At 40.9% G+C, this 23,196-nt stretch overlaps 1 protein-coding gene across 4 annotated transcripts in view; it reads right to left on the minus strand.

Annotated features, from left to right (window-relative positions):
* VTI1A (vesicle transport through interaction with t-SNAREs 1A) overlaps positions 1 to 23,196 on the minus strand; it is a 344,315-nt gene that overhangs the window by 24,285 nt on the left and 296,834 nt on the right. The gene's annotated exons all lie outside the window — the stretch shown is intronic.

Consider the following 23,196-nt stretch of genomic DNA (forward strand, 5'->3'; position numbering starts at 1 on the left):
GATTTGGAGCAGAGGGCAAAACCTGTGCCCAGTGGCACTGTCAGTAAAACTAGCAAACTCCATAGGGAAACGAATGGGGAAAAACCCACAGTTCCCCTAGCCTGAGGTTACATCTTGGTTGGGGTAAGTGACAGACCAAAACCGTGACGAAGAGATCTTAGAAATGAGCCAGAGAAGTGCCAGCAAAGCTCTCTGCACATCTCGTGTTGATTGGCAAAGTATGTGCATGTGCTGGGGAGACCTGAGAGACCAGTGAAAAGTCAAAGCGAAGGCAGATTTGAGAACCAGCTAGACTTTGAATATTCTCCTCAACCCACATACAGATCACTTGGCAGAGGATGGAAGTCTTAGGGATGGAAGTCTTATGGGTTCAAGGTTTTTGAGCACAACTTCCACTCAATCACTGGGGGGCCACTAGGCTATGCACACAAAGGGGCCACCCATAGGAAGCAGGCTCATAAAATAAAAATAAGAATTAAAAAAACAAAATAACCAACAACTGAGCAGACTGCAAGGGAGAGAGATCCTGCAGATTACATTCAAGCAAGCTACTTAAAAATATCAGAACACTGAATTGTTACAATATATCATCCAAAATGTCCACTCTGCAGCAAAAAATTATGACATGACCACAAAAAAAAAAAAAGAAGAAGAAAAGAAAAGAAAAAGAAAAAATGTGATCTATTATTCAGAGGAAAAAACAGTCAATTCAAACTGAATCTGAGTGGCTCTGATGTTGGAGTTAGCAGACAAAGACTTCAAAGCAGCTATTATAAATATATTCAAAGAATTATAGGAAACTATGCTTAAAGAATTAAAAGAAATTATGATGACAATGCTTCAACAAATATGGAATCCCAACAGAGAAAGAAAAACCACAAAAAAATCCTAGAGTTAAAAATACAATAAACTAAATATACAAGAATCAGTGCACTTGAACATCTGTCAGTAGAAATCATTCAATCTGAAGATGAGAAAAAAAAAAAAGATGGAAGAGAAATGAGCAGAGCCTCAGAGACCTATGTGACAATAACAAGCATACCAACATAGATGCAGTGAAGGTCCCAGAAGGAGAAGGGAGAGAGAAGGTAGCAGAAAGAAATATTTGAAGAAATAATGGCTAAGAGAGAAAATCCTAAAAGCAGCAAGTCAAAAAGAACTCATTTTGTACAGTATGATTTATAGCTGACTTCTCATCAGAAACAATGGAGGGAGAAAACAGTGGAACAACATATTCAAAGTGGTAAAATGGGTGGGGATGGGGGTGATATGTCTACCAAAAATTCCATATCTAGCAATACAATCCATCAAAAATGAAGGTGACATAAAGACATTTCTAGACAAAAAAATGAGAGAATTTCTTGTAGCAGACTTGCCTTACAGGAAATACTAAATGAATTTCTTCAGGCTGAAAGGAAATGACATGAGATGGTAACTCAAATCCACAGAAAGAAATGAAGAACATTGGAAATGGTAAATACGTGGGTAAATATAAAAGACTGTATGAGTATACATTTTCTCTTTTATTCCCTTAATTCTTTAAAGAACATAAAGATTGCATAAGCAACAATTATAATTTAGTATTGTTGGGTTTATACCATATAGATATGATAATCATTGTACAAAGGAAGAGGAAAGAAATTGGCTATATTGGAATAAAGTTGCTCTATTTTATTAGAAGTAAGTCAGTAATAAGCTGAAGTAGACTGTGAAAACTTAGAATATATATTGCAATTCCTAAAGCAAAGACTACGAAAATAACGATAACAAATGTAGTTAAAAAAATCAGCAGATGAATTAAAATGGTATACAAAAACTATCTGTTCTAAAAAAGAAAGCAAAAAGGAGAAACAGAGGAACAAAAAAGACACAAGGCATACAGAAAACAAATAGCAAAATTGCAGACATAAATCCAACGGGATCAAAAATTGTACAAATGTTACTGGACTAAATACTCCAATCAAACAGCAGATTGTCAGACTGGATAAAAAAAGATCCAAGTTTATGCTGTCTATAAGAGAGACACTTTAGATTCAAAAGCACATGCAGGCTGAAAGTTAAAAGATGGAAATATATATACCATGCAAACAGTAACCATAAGACAGCTGGAGTGTCTATGTTAGTGTCAGACAAATGGACTTTAAGACAAGAAATATTCCCAGAGGGACATTTCATAAATATGAAAGGGTCAATGCATCAGAAAGATATGGCAATTATAAACATATACACACCTAACAACCAAGTCTTGAAATACATGAAGCAGAAACGGACAAATGAAAGGAGAAATAGAAAGTTCAGTAATTATACTTGGCGATTTCAATACTTCACTCTCAAAAAACTAACAGGAGAACTAGACACAAAATCAGTAAAAATATAGAAGACTTCAGTATTATCAGCCAACTTGACCTAATTAAGATTTATAGAACACTCAACTTGATGACAGCAGAGTACACATTCTTTTCAAAACCACATGGGATATTTCCCAGCATAGACCATACATAAGCCATAAAACAAGTCTCAATAAATTGAAAAGAACTGAAATCATAAAAAGTATGTTCTTTAATCACAACAGGACTAAATTAGAAGTCAACAACAAAAGAAAGTAATTTGGGAAATCCCCAAATATGAGAAAATTAAGTAACACAGTTCTAATGAACCCATGAGTCAAACAAGAAATTACAATGGAAATTAGAAAATGTTTTGAAATGAATGAAAACAAAACAATAACTGTCGACATTTATGGGATGCAACTAACACAGAACTTAGAGGGAAATTTACTTGCCTAATAAGGAAAAAAGGAAAAGTTTCAAATCAATAATGTAAGTCATCACATTAAGAAATTAGAAAAAGAGCAAATTAAGCCCAATACAAGCATAGTAAAGGAGTAAGAGAGCAGAAATCAATGAGATAGAAAACAAAAAACAATAGAGAAAATCAATGAAACCCAAAGTTGGCTCTTTATAAAGATCAACAAAACTGATAACTTTTAGCTAGAATGACCAACAAAAAAGGAAGAAGACAGGATTACCAACATTATGAAAGAGGAACATCACTCTTGACTTAACAAAAATTAAAAGGACTATAAGGAAATACACTGAACAATTTTATGCCAAAAAACTAGACAATTTAGGTGAAATGGACAAATTCCTAGAAATAGACACTTTATAAAAACTGACTCAAGAATACATAGAAAATATGAATAGACTTATAACAAGTAAATAAATTGGATTAGTAATTAAAAACCTTCCCACAAAGAAAAGCCCAGCACCAGATGGCTTAAATAGTGAATTCTATCACATATTTAAAGAAGAAATAATACTGATCCTACACAAACTCTTTATAAAATAAAGGAGGAGAGAATACTTCCCAACTCATTCTATGAGGCCAGTATTACTCTGATACAAAAGCAAAACAAAGACATCAGGAGAAATATCCATCAGGAACATAAGACACTAAAATCTTTTACAAATATTATCAAACTGAATCCAGCAACATATTAAAAAATCCCACCATGACCAAGTGGGATTTATTCCAGTAATGCAAGGTTGATTTAACACATGAAAATCAGTTAATGTAAGACACTGCATTAATAGAATAAACAACAAAACCACACGATCATCTCATTAGACACAGAAAAAACATCTGGCAAAATCCAACACCTATTCAAGATAGAAACTCTGAACAAACTTGGAATAAAAGGGAACTTCCTCAACCTGATAAAGGGCATCTATGGAAAACCTACAGCTAACAACATACTTAATGATGAAAGACTGTGCTTTGCTCCTAAGATTGGGAATGAGAAAGAATGTCTGTTCCACCACTCCTATTCAACCTTGTACTGGAGTTTCTAGCCAATGCAATCAGGCACAAAAAAGGCATCCTGATTGGAAAGAAAGAAGCAAAATTATCTTCATTCACAGATGACATGATCCTGTATGTCGAAAATCCTAAGGGATCTACAAAAAAGCTAGTAGAACTAATAAACAAATTTAGCAAGGTTGCAAGATAAAAGATCAACATACGAAAATCAATTGTATTTCTACACTAGCAATGAACAGTATGCACACTAAATTAAGAAAACAATTTAATTCACAATAACATCCAAAAGAATACAAAACTTAGGGATAACTGTAACAAAATAGGTTTAAGACTTGTACACTGAAATCTACAAAATATTGCTGAGAAAAATTAAACATCTAAATAAATGGAGAGTAAGTCCATGTTCAGGGATTGGAAAATTCAATATTGTTAAGATGGCAGTTCAATGCAATCCCTATCAAAATCTTAGCAGGTTTTTTTGTGGAAATTGGAAAGTGAATCTCTAAATGTATATGTAAATGGAAAGAACAAGAATGGCCAAAACAATTTTGAAAAAGAACAAAGTGGAAGACTTATATCATCTGATTTCAAACTTATAATAAAGCTACAGTAATCAAGACAGTGTAGTATTGGTGTGAAGACAGACATATAGATCAATGGAGCAAAACAGAAATTCCAGAAATAAACCTTTACATTCACGATCAATTCATTTTTGACAAAAGATCCAAGGCAATTCAAAGGTGCTAGGAGAATTGGATATTCTTATTTTTAAAAACTGAACTTAGACCATTATCTCACACTATACACAAAAATTCAAAATGGAACATAAACCTAAAAGTAAGAGCTAAAACTATAAAGCTTGTAGAAGAAAACATAGAAGAAAATCTTTGTGACTTTGGGATAGGCAACGGTTTCTTAGATAAGACACTAAAAGCATAATCCATAAAATAAAAAATTGATAAATTGATTTCACCAAAATTAAAAGCTTTTACTTTTCCAAATTCTCCATTTAGAAAATAAAAGGACAAGCCACAGACTGGGGGAAAATATTTGCAAGTCATATATCCAATAAAAGACTTGTATCTAGAAGCATAAATGTAAAAACTCTCAAAATTCGATACCAAGAAGACAAATGACCCAATCAAAAAACTATAAAATTAGAAAAGGGCTGAATAGACATTTTGCCAAAGATTATATACAAATAGCTAATAAGCATATGAAAAAAATGATCAATCTCATTAGTTATTAGGAAAATGCAAATTAAAATAAGATAGCACAACACACCCACTAAATGGCCCTAATCAAAAAGATGGACAATGCCAAGGACATGGAGTCCTCATACATTGCTGGTGAGAATGTAAAATGGTACATCTACTTTGGAAAACAGTTTGGCAGTTTAAAGAAAAAGTTAAACATATACGTACCATATGACCCAACAATTCTACTCTTACATATCCACCCAAGAGAAATGAAAACGTGTGTCTATACAAAAACTAGTATACAAATATTCATCGCAGCATATTTGTAACAGCCAAAAACTTGAAACAAGTCAAGTGTCCACCAACTGGTGAATGGATAAACAAAGTGTGGTACAGCCACACAATGGAATACTACTCAGCAATAAAAAGTAAGATATTACTGATGCATGCAGCAATAAGGATGAACCTCAAAAACATTATGCTAAGCAAAAGAAGCTAGACATAAAAGATTACACATTGTATGATTTTATTTATATGAAATTTCTAGAAATCAGATCAGTGGTTGCCTGGGGCTGGGAGTGAGAGCAGGGGTTGACCCAATGCAAACAGGCATGAGGGAACATTTTGGGCTGATAGAAATGTTTTAAAGGTGGATCATGGTGATGGTTGCACAACTCTCTAAATTTGCTGTGAATCACTGAACTGTATGCTTACGATGGATAAGTTTTACGGTATACAAATGATGCTTCAACACAGCTGTTAAACAAAAAGTCCACAGACCAGCAAATACCTGTTTGGATTCCAAAGGAGATGGTGTGCTAGCAGTAAAGAGGTAAAGTCAATCTTTCAGATTGAAGTAGCCCACTTCCCGCCTCCCCTCTTGGTAAGGGCAGCCTCTTCATTTCCTTCAACCTCTAATTATTTATTTGTTTCTTGATGTCCCTTCTACAAAATGGAATTGTATAAAAGCAAGGCTCAACTCTGAGTCTTTGTTGTGGCTCATTACCTATTCTAGTGCTTGGCACCTTGTAGGTATCAATAAATATTTGATGAATAAATAATGTTGAGAAACAGGAGAAATATTTGATTTTTCATTAAAAAAATCAACACACTCATATGCCTGGATTGTTTGCAAATACCTTTATCGTGGAACCTTATTCAGTTTAGCGAAATTCACCTACCGTGTGCCAGGCATTATGTGCTTGATACTAGGGAATGAAACAACAGACCTGGTTCATGTCCTCAAGAAGCTCCTAGTCTAGGGGAAAACAAGACACAGTATTCTGACATCTAATGAGCGCCAGTGGCAAAGCCCAGCCTCCAGCAAATCTGGAGGAAAGGGGCAGAGCACCAAGTGCCTGTGAGCCCAGAGGGCACAGGAGATGCCACTGAACGGTAAACTAATTCACAGCCCAGGACACCACCTGCTTATTGCATAAGAACTTGTTCCTCCTTTATTCAGAACAGTGTGGTTTTGTAAATATCAGTCTTATTTTAGGGCACAGTTCTCAAAATGTGGTCCAGGGACTCTTTCAGTGGATCCATGAAATCAAAACTATTTTCATAACAATACTACAATATTATCTGCCTTTTCCACTCTCCCTCTCTCGGGAGTGTACAGTGGAGCTTTCCAGAGGCTACCTGACGTGTGACATGACAACAGATCGAACACAGAAGCACATATGAGACTCCAGCTGTCCGCTCTGAAGCCAGACATTAGAGAGATTTACAATAATGTAAAACGATGCCCCCTTCTCACTAATTTTGTTTTAGAAAAATAGTTATTTTTCATAAAAGTGTTTGTTCATACGTAATCAGTTTATCATCACTATTTAAAATGAAATAAATAGTTAAATTTTTCTCAGTTTCAATTTTTAATATGAAAAATATTGATAGAGGTAAGCCACGCAAACCAGAACTCTTTGGAGCTCTCAGCAATTTTTAAGAGTGTAAAAGGGTCCTGAGACCTAAAAGTTAGAGAATGACTGTTTTAGGAGGAGGCAGAGGGAGGGACTGGGGCATTTCATCTCAGAATCCATCCATCAAGCTGGACCCTGGAAGATAGTTACAAAGCATCAGTGAAGGTCACTGAGGAGCACGAACACTTACAAAGGTAAGCAGGATGAGTTCACTGGAGAGCACCATGAAAAGCTGTGAGTCCTGAGGATGTCTGGATTAGGTCCAACCTCAAAATGCAGCAGGGCCATGATCTCACGGGGACCTCAGCAGCTGAGCTGTCTGTTTACCCCAGCTATCAAACTTGTACTGAGGCACTGTGGGTAGGAACCACTTTGGCACTTTATAAGCAAAATAGTTCAAGTGAACACTGAACTACCTGACATTAGTAACCTATAATAAAATCTTATAGCCATTGCAAATATATTGATAAGCGGAAGAGAACGTGACAAGGCAGAAAAATTTGGATCAGGTTATGCTAAAAAAGAGACAGGAGTAGGCAACCTCCAAAGAATGGAAGATGGCAGAATATGAGGTTAAGATTGTGAGACTTGGAGCCAGCCTGCCTAGGTTTGATCCTGCCACTCTTTAGCTGTGTGACCTTGGACAAAGTCATTACCTCTCTGGGCCTCAGAATAATAGCAATACCTATCATATAAGGTTGTAGTAAGGATTAAATGAGATAAACCATATGAAGTGATTAGCACTTAGTGACCACTATAAAAGTAAAGAGTTGGTATTATTATTTCTGTAACCACCCCCTGGTATGGCTTTGAAGCAGGGTCTTATAAGCTCTAGAGTTGCTTCTGTTGGGGAGGGGCTTTTCTGCATCAGCCTCCGTGGTCATTCTGCTGACAAAGCTGCCTGGGGAAGTGCTCGGTACCTTGGGGTACCCTAGGGAGCCCCTCACTACCATGCACAGCACTCACGGACCTCTGTCCCTCTTCCTTCCCTTTCCCACCACGCCTGGGTCTTGCTCAGCCACATTGTTGGCATCTGTGGGAAAACATTACTGGCTGTGCTTATGTTCAGGGATGTGGAGGTCTTTTTCTGTATAAGTTTACAGTGGAGAACAATGAAAAGACTAAAATCCAAAGCCAACAGGGGCCAAGGGATATGCCTACATCTTGGGTTTTGCCATGATGTGAAAACACATGGCTTCAGAGTGTAACATGAACAGCCCTGAGATCTCTCCGGGGTGGAATCTGTGTTTTCAGCTACGCAGAAATATTTACCACGGACCTTTAAAAAAGTCAGTAGGAGGGTTTGTTAAATGACAATCAAGATAACCTTTCTTAGGCATGCTTTCTCTATATGCTCCACAATCTTTCCTTTTTGACAAGTGTCAGAGTTGGAGAAATGCCTTAAAACAGGGGAAGTGTCTATTTTTCTCCAGCCTCACCTGACTTGGGCACCCTTGGGATGAAGGGGAGGTCTGCCATTTGTAGACAAGAATGAAGGCTTTTGTGAGAAGCTTAAGTACACCACTGACTTGCTTTAAAAAGTGTCAAAGGCTATTTTTGGAGAACATGCGGTTGACTGTGCCAAATTGAAACACTGACTTATCGCCTGATTTAGCATTAAAACATTAGAACTTAGAATTAAGACTGCTCTGTTTACTCCAGATGAGTTTGTCAACATGCTGCAAATATATTTCTATCATCATAATAAAACCAAGCATTGGGTGGGGCGGTTTCTTGCTGTTGAAGGTCACGCTGAAAAGCACTTCAGAACGCAGAAATTTGAGCTGCCCTATCATATAGGTAACTTCTTTTCCCCGAAGAGCGGACGCTGGGGGTAGCTATATTAGTGCATAATAAGTTTATTCTCATTCACAAAACAGGAATGACTTTATGGTTCCAAAGTAAAACTAGCGTAAGAAATATGCTGGCAGATTTGCTACAGATGTGGTCTTTGACACGTACACATGGGGAATCTGCTATTAATCACATGTTAAGATTTGAATGTTATAAAGTACAAGGCAGACAACCATTAAGTTCAAGGTCTGAATTGATAAAGAAAAAAAAGAGAGACAGAAGGGAAAAAGGATTCCTGTGCCCGTGTCCGCCATTGTGTTGAAACGTATTGCTTTAAAAGGTATCCTTCCTCCTTTTCCCGTCTTTGCCCCATTTTATGTCAAGGTCGGTCTGTCTTTTGTTTGGTTCCTTTCACTCTGACACAGACGACAGTTCTCAGGAAAAGTGCAGCCTTCCACCGTCCCGCTCGCTAGCTGGACTTGGCCAGGAATGTGCTTGTTCGGCATTTGTTCACGAGAGAGCCTAGACTCCACGGACATGGGGCCCAGGAGAGCAAGGAGCCTGTGCGGAACCAGCTCAGCACCTAGGCCCTGCAGGCCTTTGTCACCACCTGCTGCAAGGGTTAAGGTGGCCACGGTAATTATGCCAAGGCCATGCATTACTCTGACAAAGTAATCCATCAAATAATTTCTCACAATTTCAATTCACCCCTCGAATTTTCCTTACCTCCAAAGCCAGCTGGATATTATATTACTGAAGCTGTTGAAAGGGTGGAACACTAGCCATGGAGCCAAAGGCCACGGCAACTATGCAATGCATAAATTTTTATTGTTTGCGCAGTATTGAAATCTCATTAGGGTCCATAATTCATCTGAACACCGTGAACATTTACATCTGTTGATCATGAGAACTTAGAAGGAATGTACACCTTTGGCTAACTTGTTTTTAGAGGAGGCAGTGTGTATGTGAGTGTGTGCGTGTGTGTGCATGCATGCACATATTCTCATATGTTTTCAGCCCTTGAACAGCTGTGGTTTAAATATCCCTTACTCAAACCAATTTCCAACCTGAATTTAAATATCCCAAAGTTGTTTTCATTTGGCAGCTTGCAGACAAAGAGTCAGTTCTCTTCAAGTCCAGCTTAATCAATGTTGGAAAATTCCACTCATTGCACATTGGACTTAATGCAGCTCTGCTGTGTTAATTACATCAGAATTATCCCAAAGATTACACGCCTTTCATTCAACGTATAGATGTTTTTGTCTTCATTTAACTATGGCTTCAGAACCCACTCAAGAGAGAAAACACAACTGTGGCTGTTTCTGGGTCCCAGAGATATCCAGATTTGGGTCCACGTTTTTTTTGTGTGTGTGAGTGTATTTAAATGTCTCTCCTACTAAGTTCTACCCTTTTGATCTGGCAGTATTTTCATTTACAAGGCTCTTAGCAGTTCCATGAATGCTACATTTTGAAGGTGATAATCACTGAATCACAGAATCGGAATTGGAAGGGGAAGGGGCCTTAGGGGCCATCTAAGCAGGCCAGCCGTTCTCCCAAGCAGGAATCCCCCCGCCGACAACACCCCCTGACAAGTGGTCCTTCAGGAATGCATCCATTTTTGGAATGAACTATGGCAGCAGCTGAAAGGCTCTTAGCAAACACTCCCTAGCAGTTCAGGGCAGAGATGAAGAATACTGTGTACGATGAGAAGTCTGGAGGGAATTTAGGTAGACCAAATGTAATTACCCAGACTGGCATCTGGCTAGGCCACCAGCTCTAACTGCCCCACTGTAATTCCAGCTGATGGCAGTGACACCTTCTGATGAGAGTCTTGTCAACTACAAGCTGCTCTTTAGCAGGACTTCACTAATACGCTGTGACGGGAAAAACCGAATACAGATGTTTTCACTCAGAAGGCCTTGGAAACGCTGAAGTCCTATCTTCTCCTCAAGGAGAAAGGGCATGCACTTCCATGCAGGAAAAAGAAGCCCAAGGGCCTTAACATAGGGGCCGGTCCGACCCAGGCCACATCACAACATCCTTTTCCAGCATGCTCTCCAAGTCAGCGCTGGGTTTCAGTGTTGTACTCTCAGTGCTGTGTTGATGGTCTTAGCACTCAGCTGCCTACGACCGGTGAAGTGGCCCTGGACACACAGAGTTGAGCAAGCACCGGAGCAGGGCAATGGGAAGTGATTTGGCTCCAGTCCCGAGCATAAGTCTCTCTACTCTGGGGTAAAAGGCAAGAGACCTAGGTGTGGGGATGCAATGATGGGCAAAATCAGACAGGCGCCTGTCCTCATGGAGCTTATAGACCTTAACAAAACAATCACGCACACAGTATACAGTTTCAAAGTGTAAGTACCACAAAACTGTCAAGTGCTACAAAAGATGCAGATGAGAAACTGTGAGAGTCTAGAAGAGGGGACTGTGTCAGCGGGACTTCTAGGAAAGCAGATGCTGACATGGAATTCGGAATGAAAGAAATTTACTGGAGGGTAACACCTGTGAAAGATAAAGGGGCAGGAGGCAGGATTGGGCAGGGAAAGGCTCCAGACCACCATGCAGATCTGACACCTATGAAAGCAAAGCGGGGAAGAGGCAGGAATAGGTAGGCAGAGCCTCAGACCACGTTGCAGGTGTGAACAAGTCTCGGCCAAACCCAATGAGGAGTTCTGGGGCAAAGAGGGCTCCATTCCATTAAAGGAATCCCACAGTGGGCAGAAATGGCTTGGCCCTAGGACCCCTACTGTGTTCAGACAATGGCTGGGGGCTGCTAGGGAAGAAGCTGGCTCAGTTCTGATGCTGAGCTGGGTACCTGAAGGTGCCAACACCTGGAGCGACCGCATGCCTTGCAGCTTGACGGCTGCACTCTCATCGCTGCCACAGGACTAAGCTCATCTAGGGGCTGGGAGAGGGTTTCCCTAAGGTGGTGATGATGTTCAGCTGAGATCTAAAGGATGCCCTTGGTTAATAAGTAAGGGCGCAGGGTGGGAATGGGAAAAGGATTCCAAGTGGGTGGTACAGCACGTGCAAAGGCCCTTTACCCAGAGTGGCATGTGGTGGGACCAAGAGATGGCAGTGTGGTCAGGGAGGAGAACAATGGGAAGGAGGTGAGCTGAAGGGGAGGCAGAGATCAGATCGTGCTGGCCTTGTGGACTATCGTAAGGATCTTGTTGTCTATTAGCCACGTGGCTTTGAGAAAGTTACTAACTTCACTGATATTTGGCTTCCTAGTCTATAAAATGGGAACAAGAGTATACACTTTATAAGGGTAACATGAGAATTAAATGAGATTATGCATATTGAGCTTAATCCAGTCCCTCGTACATGGGTAACACTTGGTAAATGTTGGGTACAACAGAAAATCTCAAGTAGAAATGCCTTCTCAAAGGCGGCAAGGGAGAAAAATGGACTTACTTTTAAATTTTGTTTTCAAAGATTTTAAAGTTTTACTATGAAATAATGTACATGCATTTGAGCAAATTGTAAGCGAAACTGCTAAATTCCTTTTCCACCAAGATTATGGAGCCACCCAAATCCTCAATTATTGAAATTCCAGGCATACAAATAAATTTAGAATTAAACAATTAATATTGGCAATTCAGAGCTGAATAAGCAATAAATAGCTTGTAATGGAAAAACAGTCCACAAGAAATCTAAAGAACAGGGGAGCTCTTAGAGAGAACAGCACATTGTAAATGAGGAATGTGGCTATACAGAACCTGACGGCTTCCACGGAATAGCAATACTGAAAATACGGATATTTTTCTCTCTCTAATCTCACCTCTCTATGTGAGTAATCATTCAGATACCTAGTTTCAGATTATTCCAAACCATAAAAGGCAAGAAACAAAAAAAACATAAAGTGATGAAAAATGAATGCTGGCTGTAGTTGCTGAAGCAGATCTGATTGTCAAAGAAAATTTTTTCCTGGATGGTCATTTTTTTTGAAAAGTGGGTGAGCATGCGCTAACAGATAAGAGATATTCTCTAAATTCAAGTCCAGGTGATCTAGCTAAAAGTCAGTCCAGCTCCTATACTATTGGCTTCACAAGTGTATATGAGTTTGGAAAAACTTGCTCCATGACGCGAAAAGAGGACAGTCTCTCTTACGGAGATGCACTCACAACAGACTTGTTTTATTGGTGGCAGTTAGAGAAATCAGCGGTCATTTCTCAACTGTAATACTCCTGCTATGCTTGTCTCTGTGTCAAAATCCAGTCGCCTCTTAAAAAGATAAATCCAGCAGCTACTGTTTTAGGAGCTCACGCAGGACTCCCTTTGACTTCTCAGCATCTAGCAAATACACAAAGCGCTTATTTTCAGCAGTTTATCTCCTTTTCATTCCATGCGAGATGATTCTGACTACCTCTGACACTTAGAAGAGTGCATAATACTGAAAATATCTGGCTTCCACTCTTGAAAACCTTGAGATGAGATATTGGTCATATCATCCAAAAAAACAGCAAACGTATGTATTCTTTGGGGTTTTCCCTTTTCAAGCTGTGATAAAGCAAACGTGAGGTTTCCACAGCCTCCCAACACAAACGTCTTCTTCGAGAATTTGAAGGTGTTCTACAAATCAGCTTAGATTATCATTATTATTTTTTTTTCCTCTCAGCTCCTGTACTTCTCTTGCATATTTCTTTGCTGTGCCAAAGCTTATCAACTCTTAGGTCATCTAGATATGTCAAAAACGGCTTGGATCACAGGGTTGAACCTAAGCAGATTAGAAAGGAATTTCTTTATTCAGACAAAAAAAAAAACCTGATGAGAAAGTGACTTGTGTCTCCCAACGGAGGAAGAAGTGGCCCACCTTTGCTCCTAAGTTATATGTTAGTATTGATGAAACTCTCAAAAAAGAATTTTTTTTCCCCAGAAGGACTGCCACCTGATGGAATTGCTCCTTTCATTAAAGTGAGTCATACTGCAAGTAATTTTTAAAAACCCTCCCAAGTTTTATTTTTTGCCATAGATTTGCCAAGGATTCTTTCAGTAAAATAGGAGTGAACAGGAAAAAACTCTTAGTCCTGTACAGAATAAGTAGATTTGTTTAAAAACATAAGATTCTGTGAAAGAGTTGCATTCAGTCTAGACTGGGTCACACGAGGGTGTGTGGTTATTTGTGGGTAATTGGTTCACATGGCCACATTTGGGCTTAGCTCACAGTGGCTGGCATCTCTTATCAGGAGGACGAATGAGGACTCAGCAGAAGAAGCTAAACAACCGCTCAGAGGCGCCTGCCTTTCCTGAAGCCATTCTCTAGTTCTTCAGTTCAACAACTTGGAAACGATGTCCTTGGGTCTAAGTTAAAAATGAGGTGGTGCTTATCCAGTGGCTGGTAATCCCAGGTAACAGATCTAAAAGGTCACCTTCCTGGAGTGATATGAGTAACAAGGCTATTAGGGGACCTGCCATCATCAATACTTTCTATTTGCTTCTGTGTAAGGTAAATGACAATACAGGCAAAATCTAATTTAACTTCAGCACTTCCTTGGGAAGGAGCCAGAGGACAAATGCCACAATGTCCAGAAGACTGAGACCTGCAGAGACTGGGTGGGAGTCCCAGCGCTCTCCTGATCTTGGGCTCAGAATGGCTAGTCCTCTTCCCTACAGGTGAGTTTTCTCTCTAAGGAATGTCAGGCATGGAACCAAAATGCGATAACCACCAAGGACTAATGGAGAAGGTCTCTCCATGGTGCAGATTTTACATTCAGAATAAAATCCTTTTGGTGAAGTCTTGGTTTTGACTCTATAGCCCCAGAGATTGCCTTTTGCCCACAATGCTCTATGTCAAAAACTCCAAGGACAAACTTCTGTGTAATGAATGGCTGCCCCATGGCTGTCTCCACCCTCCCACCTGAAGAGAAGACATTTATTTGTCAGTGATCAATTCAGTACCTCGATTGTGTGCCAAGGTCCCGGAGCTTTCCACAGGGGCCTAGGAAATCCATCCCCCCTCAGTGATTCACACACCACTCAGACATGCTGAGGCTGGGAGATGGGAGACTGCTTAGCACTAACCACACCTGGGAGCCTGACTCATGGCTTGCTAGGCTTCCACACACAGAAACAGGTTTCTGGCACAAGGCACGGCGAGGAGTCTTCAAAAGGCAAAAGAGAGACAGGCATTCATGTGGACTTAGACTTTAATTTCTGTAATTAAAAAAACAATCATCAGGAATGTGACAGAGTTTTGAACCTATACCAGTTAGAAAAGAAGAGCTCTGGAAGACGTGATTGGTTTCTCTTTCTAAGCAAGCCAGGGGAAGATGGTTTCTAAAACTAAGTCAGTGCAACTCAAGATTTGGAAGCGAGAAAATTACAACTACATGACTTCCTCCGGGGTTTAGATGGTTAATGTTGGACATATTCTGGGCTTTGAGAAGCTAGGGACAGCACCGCTGGCTAGCACCTCACACAAATGGACAGCCGGATGGATGGATGGAAGACAGAAAGCAGCTGTGAAAGAATCTCTCCGCTCACAACCATCTTGTTTCTGGGACACAGACCAGAAGAGGCGGCTTCGTGCTGAGGCCCAGGGCCTGCTTCTGCACTCCCTTGCACCAGCCCCGCTTTGGAGCTCCCTAAGGTTGCAGCAGATGTTAAAAACTAAAGTTGAAACCTTTAAGCTGTAATGAAGGAGTTCACAGGGTTCATAATCCCAGGACCCCACCCCGATTCTCCAGCGATCCCGCGGAAAGCTTTCAAACAGTCCTCGGCTCTAACACGGGGCATGCAGCGTGTGGTGAACACACTGATCTGCCCATGATTACCCTCGGCTGCCGTACAACAATCTCACTCCTCGAGTGAATGCAGGCCGCAGCAACAATGGTGTTATTGACTTGTTGCTCCGGCTCTATTTAGTTATTACCCTCGGGGCCACAATCAATAGACTTTGCACCAAGTCAGCCTAATAAACCCCAGGCTCTCACTGGAGGTTTGCCAGGAACGGCAAGAAAATCTATGGCAGGGAAACACTTAGAGTGCAAAGAGAGCGAGCTGCACTGACAGCTGTATAAATTAATTAACAAGGAACTGTTTATTCTTCGAAAAGATCAGATTGCACATTTATCATCATTGAAGAAGTCACAGATAGACTATCACAAAATTATCTGGTGATATTAAAAAAAGGTACCTACAAATTTGGACGCACCCACACAAGAGAGACTCACGTTTTATGGTGACTTGTTTCCTTCTTTATTACATTTTCAATTACTCGACTTATAAATTTGCCTTCTTAGCACTAGTTCTGGCCAGTCTATTATTTGCAGCTTATTTGGACTAATGCAGTCTGCCTTGATAATTCTTTAAGCTTGTGGTTGAAACAGTCAACACGATAAAAATAAAACGTTCATCATTAACGTTGTCGTACTCTGGGATTTGTTAGTTTTTTTTCCCTCTGCTGTTAGGAATTTGAATCCTGCTTGTAACACAAGCACGGAGGGAAAAATGCTTTAGGTGTCAGAAACACTAAAAGGTCGGTGAAAGTAAATGTCAGGTTATTTCAGATCATTACGAAGGAATTCTAGGGTAGGTCTCCTATTTAATAAGCAAATGGTGTGAAGATTCAGGGGCCCAGGATACTACTGCCTTAAGACATAGTGAACTAAGCTAGGGCCAGTTTGGGGACAAGAAAATCTTCTCCCACAGATTGAAAACAAATGTAAGATATCAACAGGGATCTTAGAGCTTGTTTGCTACTGTAGCAGTACCTTCTAGAATCCTTATACAAAACTTTTCTTTGGTCTCAACTCTGTCCACGCTAGTATAGAACCTGTAGCTTGATGGAAAAAAAAGTCTTCCTAAAAATGCTAAGCAATTTCAGTTTTTAAATTTGAGGGTGGGAGTGTTAGAAATGGTCTTTAAACAGAATCACAAGATCCAGCTTCAAATATCACTCAGCAGATTGGCCAACGTTTGGTGAGGGTCCATGAGGTACAGGCACTGAAACAGCCATTGACTGGCTGTGACACAGGCATCATTGTTCCCAGGCGTGGAAAGCTTATTTCATTGCTTCAGTCTAGCCTGGGATATGTCAGCCCTGCTGCATGTTAACACACTCCTGTGAACACAAAAGGGTCCAGAAATCCCCTCAAACGTGTACCCTTTAACTTGACAGGCCCTCAGGAGGGGGCACCTACATGCACACACGTGGAACCCGTTTTATTGTGGGACTGCTAATTGTGTTGTCCCAATAATTTATTGCCTCTTATAAATGGTTTCCAGGTAATAAGAGTTAATTGACTCAGGAGACTTTCATCCATTGCAATTATCTCCTAATATTGTATATTAGGCCCGTGTACTTTCTATTAATCAGGTCGAATGTATCACCGGAATGAATACATAAAAAAAGGGGGAACTTAAAATCATCACCCCAAACTTATTTCTAAATACGCTCACATAAAGTTGTTCATCCTCAGATTAATTTACTACCTCAAGCATGACTTGGTCTTAAGCCTGGAGACCGGGCAGAACCACAGGCCTCCAGAGTTCATCTACTTCACTCCCATCTCATTCGCCGTGACAAGACCAAGATGCGGAGGCAGATATGGTGGTCCTGGAGCCCCTGGACAGTCAGCGGCAGTGGCAGGCCTGGGTCATAGATTTCCCACCATCTTTTTCTGGCATCCTGAAGTTTCAGCAAAACAGAGATGCAGGGGAGCTTCTTCTAGCCTTTGTGCCTCTGCCTCAGCCTATTTCGGCTTCCTTGTCCTCAAGTAAATAGCTCCTGAGCTGCTTTTCTGGTGCCCTCAGCTCCAGACCTGAACACTCAGCCTCTTTTTTGTGACACCTTCTCCAATACTCTCCACGTCAAAATGTTGCAGTTCCAGGTTCCATGACCTCAGGGCCAAGTGGCCTGTGCATCAGGTACCTAGCTCTGCTGCTACTCCTTGCCTTGCCTCAGCCAAGTCACCAGTGTCTCGGAGACTTAGTTGTCTTCTTTTGCCAAATGAGGGAGTTGGATAGAAGGTCTCTAAGGATGCTTCCTCTCAGCTCTAACATCCTATTATTTATGCCAATGGCTACTCACGGGTTATCATGTTTTGTCACGTTTGCATCGCCCTGCTTACTGCTCCTAGTGTCTTCACATCCACTAGCTCTCTGCTGCCCACCCCAGGTAAGAAGTCAGATCCTGGCAATGAGACGCTATGCCTTAACACAAGGGCAGGGCACCACTGGAAGGAATTTCAGGTCCAGGGGAAAATCTCAACTCATAACCTCAAGATCCCTCGTTGTCCTCTTTTCTAACATTTAGGCTGCACTGGATGGACAGTCACTTAGTCCTATGGCTACAAGTTTCCTTTCCAATCAACTGTCTCTTGCCAGGCACAAGGGGTGCCACTTGCAACAACGAGATGGATCGAGGCCTGGACACCTTCCAAGCACACCCTCTGCTGAGTCAAGGTGTGTCTGGGCATCATGCTTTTCTAAGCCTTCCAGTGGTTAGCACTTTGGTGGAGGAATGGTGCTAGCGTAGGTTAGCTCATAGGGCAGGTTTGTGTCTCTGGAATTTGCTACTGTATGGAATTCCAGGGTTCTGGCCTCTGTGATCTGAAGCACTAGACACATAGTTAGCTTTGATCTTCATCAACAGTGGAAGAGGGAGAGGAGTGTGATGAGAGTGAACACACATGCTTTGTATGGCAACTGGACACTAGGTACTATGTGCTTTCCCATACCTGGGGATGCTTTCTTTAACCCATTCAATAATACTGTGAACTTGGTATCATTATCCTACTTTAGCAATGAGAAAACTAATGCTCAGAGAAGTTGTGACTTGTCTAAGGTCACAAGGTGGATAAGAATCAGCTCTTAGTTTTGACAAAAAGGTCAATTCTCTTTCTATTACACCCTACTTCTGCCAAAATGCCTGGAGATGGCAGAGAGGTAAGAGACAACTATAAGTTAAGGTTAACTCCTTTGGTTATTATTTCATCCACTTATGGGCATACTTTATGAACTTTAGAGTTATACTTTATGGCTTGCAGCCTTTAGCTTCTGAGAGCTGAAGTGGGTCTCCCATTGTGAAAGTTGACCCTGCCAGTCCTGCGCCGATTGGCCAGTGGGCTTCCAAGGTGGATTGGGCTGAGGAGTGTCTTAGTGGATGATCACATCACTCCACAGTTCTTTTTCTTCCTTTAAAAATACAGCTGTACAGGGTCTGCCTGGTGGTGCAGTGGTTAAGTTCGTGTGCTCTGTTTTGGCAGCCCAGGTTTCACCGGTTCAGATCCTGGGTGTGGACATACGCACTGCCTATCTAGCCATGCTGTGGCAGGCATCCCACATATAAAATATGGGCACAGATATTAGCTCAGGGACAATCTTCCTCAGCAAAAAGAGGAAGATTGGTGGCAGATGTTAGCTCAGGGCTAATCTTCCTAAAAAAAAAATACAGCTGTAAAATTGGATATCCATATGCAAAAGAAGAAAGTTGGACCCTTACCTCACACCATACATAAACATTAACTCAAAATTGACCAAAGATCTAAACGCAAGAGCCAAAACTCTTGTGACCTACCTGGGATTTAGGAACAGATACTTGAATATGAAACCAAAAGCACAAGCAACAAAAGAAAATAGACACATTTTACTTTATCAAAATTAAAATGTTTGTGCTTCAAAAGACACTATCAGGAAAGTGAAAAGACAGCTCACAGAATGGGAGAAAATATTTGCAAATCATATAGTTGATAAGGGATTTGTATCCAGACCTTATAAAGAACTCTTACAACTCAATAATAAAAAGACAACCCAATTAAAAAATGGGAAAAGGATCTGAGTAGACATTTCGTCAAAGATGACATGTAAATGGCTAGTGAGCATAGGAAAAGATCATTTGTCAGCATTAATCATCAGGGAAATTCAAGTCAAAACCACAATGAGATACCATTTCATACTCATGAGTACAGCTAGAATCAAAAAGTCAGATAATGACAAGTACTGGTGAGAACATGGAGAAATCAAAACCCTCATACACTGCTGGTGGCAATATAAATGGTACAACCACTTTGGAAAACAGTTTGGCAGTTCTCAAAAAGTTAAACAGAGTTACCATTTGACTCAGCAATTCTACTTCTAGGTTTATGCCCAAGAGAAATGAAAACATATGTTCACATAAAAACTTGTACCTGAATGTTCATAGCAACATTATTCACAACAGCCAAAATGTAGAAATAACCCAAATGCCCATCAACTGACGAATGGATAAATAAAATATGGTACACTATCTGGCCATAAAAAGGAATGAGGTACTCATACATACTATAACATGGATAAACCTTGAAAACATTATCCTAATTGCTAAAAACATTATGCAGCTACAAAAGATCACATATTTTATGATTCCATTTATATGAAATGTCTAGAATAGGTAAACCTATAGGGAAAGGAGATTAGTGGTTGCTTAGGGCTGGGAGGATGGGGAGATTGGGGAGTGATAGCTAAAAGTTTCTTTTTGAGGTGATGAAGATGTTCCAAAATTGACTGCGAGGATGGCTGCACATATCTGTGAACATACCGTAAACCACTGAATTATGCACTTTCCGTGGGTGAATTGCAGACTATCTGAATTATGTCTGAATACAACTTTACCAGAAAACTCCTGAAACAACCAAACATACAACTGTGCTTTAGGAGCTGCTCTTATGGTGTAGCTGCTTTGCTGGCAGCGGGCAAATCCTTCCCCACGTTCCTTTCCAAGGGTCTGCCCCACTTGGCAGGTGTGCCATTCATTTCAAAGTGCCTTCTCCACTCATCCCTTGAGTGATGGAGCATGGGTAATGAGAACTATGCATTGCTGTGCATGCGCAACATGCCAGGCTCTGTGTTAAGTACCGTGCAGAAGTCACCTCCTTTAATTCTTACAACTGCCCTCCAAGATAGGTACCCTTCTTACTTGCATTAAACATGAGGAACCTGAAGGGGTTTATGTAACTTGTCTAACATCACACAGCTAACAAGTGGCAGCTTCTGGATTTGAACCCAAGTCCATCTGACTCCAGAATCTGGGCACATAGGAGCCGTACTTACCTGTGAACATGTGACATTACACTGGCAAGGGGGCCAGTGTGTGCACATGGAAGGCTCCCTTTCCTCCTGGGGCCTGGGGAATCCCAAAGCCCTCTCCATTCTAAACTATGAATGTTCCCTGGGAGAACCAGAAACTTCTTTTGAGAGTAGCCCTATTCATCCTGTTTATTCCTAAAACAAGTCATTTAAAAATGGGGGGGGGGAGGTGTACTTTTTTTGCTGCAACACTGTAGCTGGCACTTTGAACCCCATCTTTACACATATTTGTTTTTGAAAACCAGTTTGCGGTTAGGAAGAAACATACTCAGTGAGTTTTAAGGAGGTATTTCTATAAACATGTGACAGAAGTAGGATGTTACGAAATTTAATGATGGAATTAATTTTCTTTTTAAATACATTTGGAATTAATCACTCCTGTTCACGAGGTTGCATTTGTTAGCCAAATTTTCATTTTCATATCAAACCAGAACACTCACTGTACGAGTTTAACACTTTGATGCAGTGTGCCCACCTCTGCCATTAACTTGCGGTGCGATCATAGGCCAGTCACTTGCCCTCTCTGGATGCCAGCACCCTGTCGGAGTCCAATAACTGTTTGTGGAATACAATTGTCAAACACATAACATGAGTGGGTTGGATCAGATCAGAGGTTGCCAACTGGCAGCCCATGGCCAGATCCCACCTGCCAGATGTGTTGGTTTGGCCTATTCACTTGCTAATTTTTTTTAAAAAAAATTTCTTGCCAATATTTACAAATGGGAGATTTGTAATCTAGAATTCAGGCACTCTGGAAAATCTGGAAGATTGCTCCACAGCAAGGCCCAGATTTCCTCATGGCAACAGAGGAAGGGATTCTGAGAAGCCTTTTGGACAAGACACTCACTCTCCAGTTTTCCTCCTCACCTCCTGGCTCGTTTTATTCATCTATGCTACCTCCTGGTTCCCATGAGCATCTGAGTACACCACCTCTGAACTGCATCCTCTCCCAGGTTCCTACCTGCTCTCCCAGGCTATGCTCTAGCTTTGTAGTGTTCCAACAGGAAGGCAAAAGCGAGATGAGACACCTAGACCTTGCCATATATTTTTCCAAATACTATGCAGAGCAATGGGATGCACGGATTGCTGCCAATATCAAGAGGAAGAAAAGCTCTTGTGAATACCACTTTGGCCCTCAAGCTGGAGACCACACCCAGAGCAGGACCCAAGGGAGACACCTGGAGGGCTTTTAGCCCTCACCACTGCTCTCCCTTCCCCAGGATCTCCAGCTCAGGGATGGAGGTACATCTAGGTATAAACTAGGGAGGCTGTTGATGGCAAGTCTAGTGTGCTAAAGATGTGAAGACAGGGAAATTCCATGGTTTCATCTAACATTCCAAATGGATTGGGACTCCAAGTCAACCCATTTTCTTCCTTATGAGATGGGAGACAAAAAAGCCCTGCAGATTGGCAGCCCAGTGTTTCGTCGGTTCAAATCCTGGGCGCGGACAGGCTGCGTTGAGGCGGCATCCCACATGCCACAACTGGAGGGACCCACAACTGAGAATATACAACTATGTACCGGGGGTCTTTGGGGAGAAAAAGGAAAAAAATAAAATCTTTAAAAAAAAAAAAAAAGCCCTGCAGATTAAATGACAAACCTTGCTTGACGCCATGAGAGGAAGCGCAGGTCCTTCCATGCACATGAGGGACTCACTTCCTGGTTGTGATAACCTTATGATGAGGTCTCTAAAACACTGCACCCTGCGCTGGGCACAGGCGAGCCTGCGTTCTGTGTTCCAAAGTCAGCAGGGCTGCAGTAGGGGTCTGGATTTTCATCTTACTTGTGGATACAATTAACCGCAAATTTCAGCTCTCCCTCCTTCACACAGAAATTATTTAGAGTGTGCATGTTATTTCTCTTTTCTAGTTCTCTCAGTGTTTCTTTTAAGAAATGAGTAACTGTCAGTACTATGAGGCCCAAATCATTCTTAATGTGATTGTTTTTTTAACTTCTTATTTTGAAATAATTCCAAACTTAACAGGAGAGTTGCAAGAATAATAAAATGAGCTCCTATACCCTTCACCTAGATTTACTAATTGTTATTATTCTGCCCCATAAGCTTTACCGCTTTCTCTGCATAAATACATATTTCATCGGGAACTATTTGAGAATCAGGTGCAGACATCAAGCCCTTCTACATCACTATAACACATGTGCCCACATCAGGAAATTTAACAATTGCATAATACTAACATCGAGTCCACGGCCTGCATTCTAACTCTGCCAGCTGTCCTAATAGTGTCCTCGAGAGCTCCATCTGCTCTCACTCCACCTCTCTTCCAGGATTCAACCTAGGATCACACCCTGAATTTAGTTGTCTAGTTTTCAGGTCCCTTTGGTCTCCTTTCATCTGAAATCCTAAATGTAGGTTTCTTTTCTCCAAGTGTTATTG

This window comes from Equus przewalskii, chromosome 1, assembly GCF_037783145.1.
Source record: "Equus przewalskii isolate Varuska chromosome 1, EquPr2, whole genome shotgun sequence".
Classification (NCBI taxonomy): Eukaryota; Metazoa; Chordata; class Mammalia; order Perissodactyla; family Equidae; genus Equus; species Equus przewalskii.